Here is a 10619-nt window from a genome sequence, read left to right on the forward strand (position 1 = left end):
GGAGAATTCTATATAAATAGCATAGCCCAAATGAGGATATTGCAGGGGTCAGAGTTCAGTGTAACTATGGTAAGAGTAGGAGGCCTCTGTAATCCTATCATATACCTTATAATCTTCATGTGGATATTTACTATCAGAGTCCAGAGCAAGGCTATGAACTGATAGTCAGAAGCCTCAGTGAAAAATCATACATGTGATCCAGGACACTGTGAAAACATTATGTCCAAGTAAGAGTCCTTTGTGGAGTTATTGTCTGTGTCAGAGACTTCAAGGGGATACTTAAAAGTGTCAGAAGGATCTGTGTTGATAGGACGGTACTTCAGTGATTTTATAATATTTTAGACAATAAGGGTCTTTGTCAGTGAGGCTCTTTGGTGTGCCTGAGCTCTTGCGGATATATACACTGATGGCTAAGAGGATTGAGGATATTTTTTGAGTCCCACAAATCTCTATGAATAAGTTGTGCAACTGTCAGAGGAACAAGAAAGGAGAGGATATAAGTGATAGAGATCAGAGTGAAGATTTTGTACACTTAAGAATCCTCAATAAATAGAATAGGAGTGTTTATGGACTCAGTGAAATAATCAAGAAATGCCAGATAATCAAGAAATCCTCAGTGAGTATCCGATGTGTCAGAGAAGGACTCACTAAGGATATTACATGAGTGTCAGAGACCTCCATAAGAATGTTTCTTAAGTGCCATAGGCCTGAGTCAGGACATATATGTGCTGTAATAAGAAAAGGACTCTGTTAGCATATTATATGTGAAAGTTCTTTGAGGATCAAAAGCCTGAGTGAGAATAATACATTTGTTAGGGGACATATTGAAGATATTCTGTCAAGGTCAGAGGCCCCGGTGAGGATGTTATATGTGTCAGACTTCGCTGAGTTTATTTTGTTATCACCACAGGCCTCAATTAGGATTGTTAAATATTTGTGTCAGAGGCCTCAGGGTAGATATTATAAGTGTCAGAATCCTCACTTACTATTTTATATGACTGTGAGGTGAAGAAAACTTCTGAATATTAGAGGACTTCCTGAGGATTTTTCCTCACTGAATATATTTTAGGGCTCAGAGTTCTCAGTGAGGAAATTCTATTCATCAGAGGCCTCCTTGAGAATAATGATGGCAGTGCCAGGGTACCCAGTTAGGACATTGTATGTGATGAAGTTTTCAGGATAGAGAGAATATCAGTGTGGAAGGCCTCAGTGAGATTATGAAATGAATACCACAGGCCTTTGTGATGATCTAATATGTGTAAGAGGCCTCACTGAGAATAGAATCTCTCTCAGAGGTCAGTGAGGAAAATATGGGGTCAAATGACTCATTCCATACTGTACATAGGATGGAATCCTCAGTGGGAATTTTATATGTGTCAGAGATCTCAATGAGACATATATATTTCTGAGGACTCATTGTACCTCATGTTACCTACAGAGGCCTCAGTACTTTTGGATGACTCTAGAGGGTCTAAATCTGTGTGGACTTCTGGTACCACAGAGCACTCAGTGTAATATTCCTTGAGTGTCAGAAGCCTTGATTAGGATATTTCTGAATGACAGAAGCCTCAGGGTGGATATTATATTGATCTCACTGTCCTGTATGAGGATGATATCCATTTCAGAGTCCTCAGTAAGAATGACATTATGGAGGATTCATGTTGGCATTAGAGGAAGACTCACTGAGGATGTGATATGAGTGTCAGAAATCTTTCTGAGGCTATTATAAAAATATCCAAGGCCTGAGTGTGGTTATTTTATGTGTCAGAGGCTTCATATGGATATTAAGTGTCAGAGTCCAGTGCCAGGGTATTACCAGAGTATCTAAGGCTTCACCAACCCATCCCCTTGAATGGGATCAAGGTCACAGTACAGATATCCTGTTCATGTCAGTGGCCTTAATGACGATATGTGGAAGATTCCTCAGTGACAATATAAAGTGTTTGTCACGGGCTTCACCTTTGACATTATATTTTGTAGAGTCGGCAGTAAACTTACTATACTTGTCAGAGGCCTCAGTTTTCTCATATAGAAAGGGACCTCTGTTGAGTACATGATGGAAGTGCCAGAGACATCAAGAAGACATTCTAAGTGCAAGAGACCTCTGTTATCCAATTGTACATCTCAAATGTCTCCAATACTTTATTATTAGTATTAGAGACCTCAGTATGACTCTTATAGATACTGTAGGTGTCAATGTAGATACTAAATATTTCAAAGACCTCAGGAAGTTAGAGGCCTCGGGGAGTATATTATACCTCTCAGATGGTTCAGGAAGTATTTTAAATGCACCAGCCACCTCAGCAAGGCTATTCCTGAGTCAGATGTCTCAGTACCAATACTTCATTATTGTCAACAACCTCAGTGAGGATACCATTAGGGTCACATGCCTCAGTGAGAATACTAAATGCATTTGAATCCTTAGTGACAATGGGACTTGTGTCAAAGGACTTATGATATCATATGTTTTAGAGTCTTCTCTGAGAATATCATAGTTGTCAAAAGAGTTCGTAAGTAATATATTATATGTCAGAGCCCTCAGTGAAGACAATGCCTTTTTAAATAGTTTCATGTGTTTAGTGAGAGCTCTGAATAAAAATATTATTGTGTTTCAGAGGCCTCAATGTGGTTTTTTCTTATTTGTCATAGGCCCCCATGTATATTTTATGACTGACACAGGCCTCAGTAATGATATTGAGCATGTTAGAAACCTCTGTGAGGACATTATATTTCAGAGCCCTCATTGATTATATGTGCAGAGGACTCATTGAAAATATTATAGGTGTCAAAAAACTTAGTTTTTATGTGAGTTTTAGAGATCTTATTGAGAATATTTTTATGTGACATAGGCTTCCACAAGGATTTTATATATGTATCAAATGCCTCAATGAAGATATTATATTTTTCCGAATTCTCTGTGAGGATATCTTATGAGTTTGAAGGTTAGACATGTTATTTTCTAGGGGTCTCAATGTGTATGTGATATCAGCCAGTTGTATCATTAATGATATTTATTGATAACAAACTCATATTATTTCAGTGCATACTATATATGTTAGAGTCTTCATAAGAATATTATATTGCACTTAAAGCCTCAGTGAAATGTTTTATAAGTGTAAAAGGCCTAATTGAGGGTATTATACTATTCTTTCCTGTTAAAAGAAAACAGGAAACAATAGAAAGAACTCTCAGTGGAAAGAATGGTCAAAGCTATTCCCAAAGGCTTCAAGCAGGAATGAAGTAAGCAACAAGTACTATAGAGTTGGATAACAAACAAAATCTTGGAGTAAATATCCAGATGCTCATTTATTTACAAATAAATGACTAAATAGATAAACAAAAGAGGCTAAATAAAAACCTCTTATGCAGAATTTCAAGTAATTGAGGTGGACATTTGGCCCTCAAAGAGTTAGGCCTAACTTCACACTCCTTAAGAGGGGGCTCTGCATAGTGACTTACTACAAAACAATATATATAATGTGTACATGTAGAGAAACATAACTTCACAGTGAGAAATCTGGCAAACACTATATCAGTCAGGTGAGCACCTTGAGGATATGAAATGAAGAATAGCACTTCATCTGTAATCTGCTTTCCCCAATCTTAACCTGTCTACATATGAGAAAAACATGAACTGAAAATCTAAAAAGTACCTGATAGGTACTCCTCAACTGTCAGGTCCTCCTCAAACATCAAGGGCATCAGAGAAAGGAAGGTCAGAGAAACTGTCGCTACAAAGAAAAGCCTATGGAGACAGTATGACTGTCTTGTGGGATCTTGGATGGGGTCCTGGAACTGAAAGAGGCTGTACTGAGAATTCAAAGGAAACACAGACATTAGTTAATAAGAGCATATCAGTATCTGTTTATCATGAAAAATCATGTATGAAGTTAACACATCTGAGATAGCTCACATAAGTCATAAGAAAAAAAAACTGGGTAGAAGTTACATAGTAGATCTCTGCATTTTCTTTGCAATTTCTGTGGAAACATAAAACTACTCTAAAATAAAATCTTAAGACATGGCTATATTTTTCAAACACCTGCTCATTTAATTACTCAGAATGTCAATTACTAATAATTGACATTCTTAACTAGTTCTGCATTTTGTTAAGAGCATTTATAACAAAAATGTGTCAAACTAACATAATGTAAGATAAATACTTATTTTATATGTTTTATGTTAAAGTAATAATATGTTTAAACTTATTTATTATTATTTATTTTGCTATTGCTAGGTTCTGGATTTTCTCTCTAAAAATTTCAAAACTTTAGAGAAAAAAATCTACATTTTAGAGACACTATTTCAAGTCATGGTTGAACTTTTTCAAGATTCATGATAAAAAATATGTTACAAAAGCAGATTGATTCATTGTGAATGAATCATTGATCCCAAGGAAGTCTTATCTTTCGTTTGTTTCTATGTATATCCTTCAACAGTAATAGAATCAAATATTTGCCACTAGGAAAAATATTTAAACGAAAAATGTAAACAGAATTTGTGACAATAACTTATGATGCTTTCTAAAAAAAGAAAAATTTAAAAGAATATCAAAGTCAGTTTCCTCCATGATGTTCTTAAGAAGTGATAAAACTAGATAAACATCAATGGAAGCATGGTTTATGAGTGATCTTAGATATTCTCGTGTTTTACGGGGAAATTATATTTTAGAAATCATACAAATATTGAATGCCCAAACTCTTGAATGTTTTCAAATGTAGTTGAATTTCTATGTAAGTTTCTCATTGATATAGCTAGTCATAAAGCTAATAAAAACAAAGAATCTATGGGGCTGGGATGTAGCTCAGTGGTAGCATACCTTATCCAGAATTCAGGAGGCCCTGGGTTTGATCCCTAGCACCACAATTTTTTTTAATCAGTGCCTTATTTGTGTAATCAAATAGAAAGTGAACAATCACCACTCTTAGGAAAATGTTAAGCCTGAAAAACAGTTAAGAATCAAAATACTCTTACAATAGAAATAGCCTATTGTGACCAGATATGTCATATCATAAAGTACATTCACATTATACTATCAAAATATCAGAATCAAAATACTCTTACAATAGAAATAGCCTATTGTGACCAGATATGTCATATCATAAAGTATATTCACATTAAATATTTTCTCAGAACAATAAGAAAGACTTTGATGACCATTTAGAAGGAGAAAATGGCTATAATATAGATAAGAAAATTATTAAGAAATTAGAAACATGAGGCTGTGGGCACAGAGAGCTGGTGGCCTAGACTTGTCGGGTGAAAGGGTCCCTCCTGCAGGGTTTGTGGAGTGAGCCAGACACAGGGGTGGTTGTGTTGTGTCCCCTCTGGCTGTCTGTCTTGAGGAAGAGCTGAGTGGACAGAAAGGATGGAGGACCAAGGGTAGTTGTTGTGGAGGTGATCTGGGTGCTCCAAGGCCCTCATAGGAGGAGTGACCCAGGAATCCCTGAGCTCGGGAAGCTTGGGGGTGTGGAGAGGAGAAGCCCATCCTTAACCAATGCCCAGCGCTGGGCGGATCCGATGTTGGGCTGTAGAAATGCTCTGTGTGGTGGGTGGGGTGCAGGTGTTCTTTTTCCTTGGCCCATCTTGCACATCATGCACAAGAGGAAGTGAAAGGGGTGCAGCCTCCGGGCACCTCTTCAGCTCCCTTGTGACCTACCCTGTAGGGGTACCCTGCAATCATGTAGGAATAGGAGACGCTGGCAGAGCCTTGCACTCAGGACAGCAATGATGACACTGAAGATGTTTCATTGTTTGATGCAGAAGAAGAGACAACTAATAGACCAAGAAAATCTAAAATCCAACATCCAGCAGTATCATTTTTCCATTTGTTCTTCTGAGTCTGTGCCATTATAGTCTATCTTCTCTGTGAATTGCTCAGCAGCAGCTTTATTGCTTGTATGGTGACAATTATCTTGTTGTTGTCATGTGACTTTTGGGCAGTGAAGAATGCCACAGGTAGAGACTGATGGTAGGCCTTGGATGGTGGAATCATATTGATGAGGATGGAAAGAGTCATTGGGTGTTTGAGTCCAGGAAGGCATCTCCTCAGGAGAATAAAACTGTTTCAAAAGTTGAATCAAGAATCTTTTGGTTAGGACTAATTGCCTGTCCAGTGCTCTGGGTGATATTTGCCTTTAGTGCTCTCTTCTCCCTCAGAGTAAAATGGTTGGCATGGTTATCATGGGTGTGGTGCTACAGGGTGCCAACCTGTATGGTTACATTAGGTGCATGTGGGCAGCCGGAAGAATTTAACCAGCATGGCTACCTGGTATCTTGGAATGCAGTTTTTAAGACAAAACACCAGAAATGAACAGACTTCTTAAATAGAGAGAAAATTATATTTTCTATGATATTGGGGAATGGCTGAAGAGATTCTTGATTATGAATTGTTTAGAGCTCAGTCCAGTGTAAAAAAGGAGCATTGATTTTTGTTTGTTTGTTTTGTTTTCACTTGCAAAGTTACTATAAAAACTGTTTTCTTTTTTTAAACAAAGTTTTAATTTTTTTTCTAGTAGTTGAGGCTGGGAATTATGATATTTTTAAGAACATTGTCAGAAATTATTTTATGGTGTACATATGTATGCATACAGTAATGTATCCGTATATCCCAAATTAATGTGTTAGTTTACATATGTTACAGAGATATTTGCATTTTGATCCATAGAACATAGGATGTTCTTAATCTATCTCAAAGGTATGTGTGTTTACATACTATTTCTATAGGTTATTTTCAGAAATAAGTTGATTCCATGATTAAGAGTAAACACTTGGCTTGTGTATGAGTTAAAAAGTTAGAAAAAATGTTAATTTTAAATATATACATCATGTTGAAATTGCTTATGTTAGACATGCACAAGTGAAAAACAAATTCAGGCTGGTAGTGTTAACTAGTTTTTAAATTTTTCTTTTATTTTTATACTTAAGGCCTAACTAATAAATGGAATCTTTATAGTTTATGTTTAAGGGATACCCAGGGATTGCTGCTGTTCTATTTATTTCATAGAAAGGATAGTCATATTTTATTTTAGAACTTCCTGGAAACTCTTCAGTGGTCTCTGGACTAATAAAATATTTTAGTACTAAATGAATATTATTCTTATGTCATAGTAAAAATAATCATTTAAATACTTGGCATAATAAATGCCTAAATACATTTTATGAATCTATTTTTCTTGCTATAATGGGGATATTGTAAATCATACATTTGTATTAATAATTTTTCTTAAACAAGGAAATATATTTAAGTGTAAACTAAACCAATCTACAAATTATTGTAGGCAGTTGCAAATTCTGTTGAGATACTGAAAACTTTGTTGGAGTCTTTTAATCAGCAGATTATATTGTGAATGTATTTGTGCATTGTTAAAATATGTTTAAAGATGTTTCGTTTTAGTTGAATAAATGTGTATTGGAGTGAAAAAAAGAAATTAGAAACATGATAATGCATAAAAATGCTCTAGGCCATACTAGGCACTTTGAACTGTAATCACAGCTATTTTGGAGACTAAAGCAGGAGGATCACAAATTTTGAAGCCAGCCTCAATACCTCAGAAACTTAGCAAAATCCTGTCTCAACATAATATTTTAAAAGGGCTAAAATTCATTGCTTGCCTAACATAGTCAAGGTTATCAGCTTAATTCTCATCACCATAAATAAATTTAAAAGAATAACTCCAAACCAAGCACATAATATGAGATAAATGGGGAATTTATAGAAGAGGGTGGGAACTATTATGTTGAACACCCCAAAATAATTCAACTATATTTAATTTTTTTTCAGCTCATGATATTAACATGTCTAATCTCCACTTATATTACTTTTTAAAATATGGTAAAAAGTGTATGTACTTTTTTAATGATTTCAAAATATGAGTTATACTCAACTCTATTCTAAAAAATACCTTTGAAGCACATAGAGCACCAGCATTTATATAAAACAAAATCAGGCCATTTCCTACACAAAGTAATATTTAGTAAGTACTAATATATACACACATTATTTCAAAAGAAATTAAAATTGATGAAATCAAAAGGTCACTGGTATGCTTTTAAATGATATTATGAATATATGAGAAACACTTAATAAAGTTCTCCAAAAAAAACTTCTGACAATATATAAAGCATGCTTATTAGAAGGTCAATTCCCTTGCTTGCAAGGAGTAAGAAAAACTAACTACTTGATGAATGTAAGACTTTAATAATAAGATATTCAAATATGCTTTCTAAATTTGAAAAAGTAGAAAATGTCTGTTTAAAAAAGTCCATTTTTGGTAAATGTATCTGTTTTTTTAAAAGAATCTATTGACTTTTCTCTTACACACTGTAATTATTTCAGTGGTTTTAAGCTGGAATATCATGTAATATCAATAGCTGAAATTTTAAAATATCATCATCCTCTTTCTTTCTATAAAATTTATTAGCAAATTTTCTTAGAATAATTTCAACCCAATTTGGAAAAGATCTGTGTGTGTGTGCGTGTGTGTGTGTGTGTGTGTAAATGCATAATATTTTGAACAATTCCCCTAACACTTGGGTCCTGTCAAAGACATATTGTCTGTGTGTGGTGCTGAAATGGAACCCAGGGACTGTCACATGTTAAGCAAGTTCTCTGCTACCAAGTTACACACACTGTCCCAAAGACCTTAATAAGAAAAAGATAATTAAAACTTTTTGAGATAATGAGAACTGTCAAACAAGATAATTCAATCAAAACAAGGTAAACTAAAAAGTATATTTAAAAATATTGTTGATAAAAATAGCAGAAGTTCAAAGTTAGAGAAGAAATTAAAAATCAAACTGCAGAAACCTACTACATAAAATTGGAAACCTAGAGGGAATGGGTAATTTCCTAGTTAAAAAGAACACATTAATAAAAGATTAAAATAAGAAAACTATGAATGATCAATCAGCTTAAAAAGTTTAAAATGATGCTTACAGATCTCCCATTGGGACAAAAACCAGGAACTTAGGGGTCCACGGTTGAGTGTTAACTGACTTTTAACAAATTCTGGATTTACTTAAAATGTTCATGATCTAGGAGGAAAGAATGAAATCATTACTTAAAATAAATACTTCAATTAATTAAAATTAATTTCCTCAATTAACTTTGTGGTATAATACCAAAGCATTATATAGTCAAGATATTTCAGCAGATGTAGAATGTCAACACAGTATACCATTACAAATGCACTGCCAAATAAACTGACTTGCTCAATCAAAGACAAAATGTATTCTTAATCAAAATTTTGATTAATTTAGTTCCATAAATTCCATGAACTATTTTTTCACAAATTCTGGCTTATTAGAAATAACATATTTAAACTTAAATAACCTTGTGAGTTTCATACATCTACTTTTCCATTTTTTAATATTTTTCCTGCTTTAACACAGTAAAAATAAGCAGTTAGAACAATTCCTCCTCCCCCTATGCCAGAAATCATCCAAGTAGCTGTGTTTTGATGACAAGTAATCAGAGCCTCTTGAAGGGATGTTTCCCCAAAGTAAACCTTGCTGAAATAATGAAGGAGAGTAAGCCTCCCTCCTCAGCTCTCAAATGGGTGCAGGGAGTGAATCTGCTTTCTCTTCACACTTCCCTTTTTCTCACCTGCCACCTATTTATCCAGAAGTTTCTGGAAGATCTCTCTGAGGCTGCTCTAGGCATGCCTATAGACATGACCCACAGAATCCTCAAGTCAGGATCTCTCTAAGGCTAGTCTGAGAAGAGCATCCCTGTAGATATGACTAAGTTTCCCCAAGCGAGGCATCCCTCTGAGGTTGCAGTGAGGAGAGGGGGGCTCTGGATGACTCTACACACGTGACCCACAGTGTCTCCAAGTCAGTTATCTGCCTGAGGATGGTCTGAAAAGAATGGAGCTCTAGGTGTCCCTATAGCCTTGACCCACAGCTGGTCTTAGAAAGGAGTTATAGCCTTGTTCCACAGTGTCCCCAAGCTGTGAGTCTCACTGAGGCTAAAGAGAAGGGACCCTAAAGTCCCTGTAAACACAACACAAAGTGTCCCCAAGTTGGGAGTATTCCTGAGTCTGCTCTAAGAGAAAGCACCAAGTCCCCATACACATGAACCACATTATCTTCAAGGTGGGAGTATGCTTGAGTCTGCTGAGAAGGCAACTCTCCATCCCATACATATGACCCACCAGGGTACCCAAGTTAGGAGTTACCTCCTCAGACCAGAGGTGCTCAGAGAACCTATGGTGCCGAGCTGGAGGAGTATTGCTTCAGACAGGAGGCACATGGAGGACCCAGGGTCCCCAAGTTGGGAGACTCCAGGTACATGGCATACCCAGGTTCCCTGAGCTGGGATTATCTCCTCAGATCCCAAGCACACTGAGGACCCAGTGTATCCAAGCTGGGAATATCTCCTCAGATCCAAGGTGCAAGGAGGACCCAGGGTCCCTGGGCTGGGAGGACCTTCTCAGACTCCAGGCACACCAAGGACCCAGGGTCCCCGAGCTGGGGGATCTCTTCAGACCCAAGGCACAGCCAGGACCCAGGGTCCCGGACCTGGGAGGACCTACTCAGACCCCATGCACACGAAGAACCCAGGGTCCCTGAGCTGGGAGGACCTACCCAGACCTTACACACACGGAGGACCCAGG

At 36.5% G+C, this 10619-nt stretch overlaps 1 pseudogene; it reads left to right on the top strand.

Moving 5' to 3' along the window:
• Positions 1-5850: 5850 nt before the first annotated feature.
• On the top strand, positions 5851-6326 carry LOC144374305 (Golgi apparatus membrane protein TVP23 homolog B pseudogene; annotated as a pseudogene).
• Positions 6327-10619: the final 4293 nt, after the last annotated feature.

This window comes from Ictidomys tridecemlineatus, unplaced genomic scaffold, assembly GCF_052094955.1.
Source record: "Ictidomys tridecemlineatus isolate mIctTri1 unplaced genomic scaffold, mIctTri1.hap1 Scaffold_634, whole genome shotgun sequence".
Lineage (NCBI taxonomy): Eukaryota > Metazoa > Chordata > Mammalia > Rodentia > Sciuridae > Ictidomys > Ictidomys tridecemlineatus.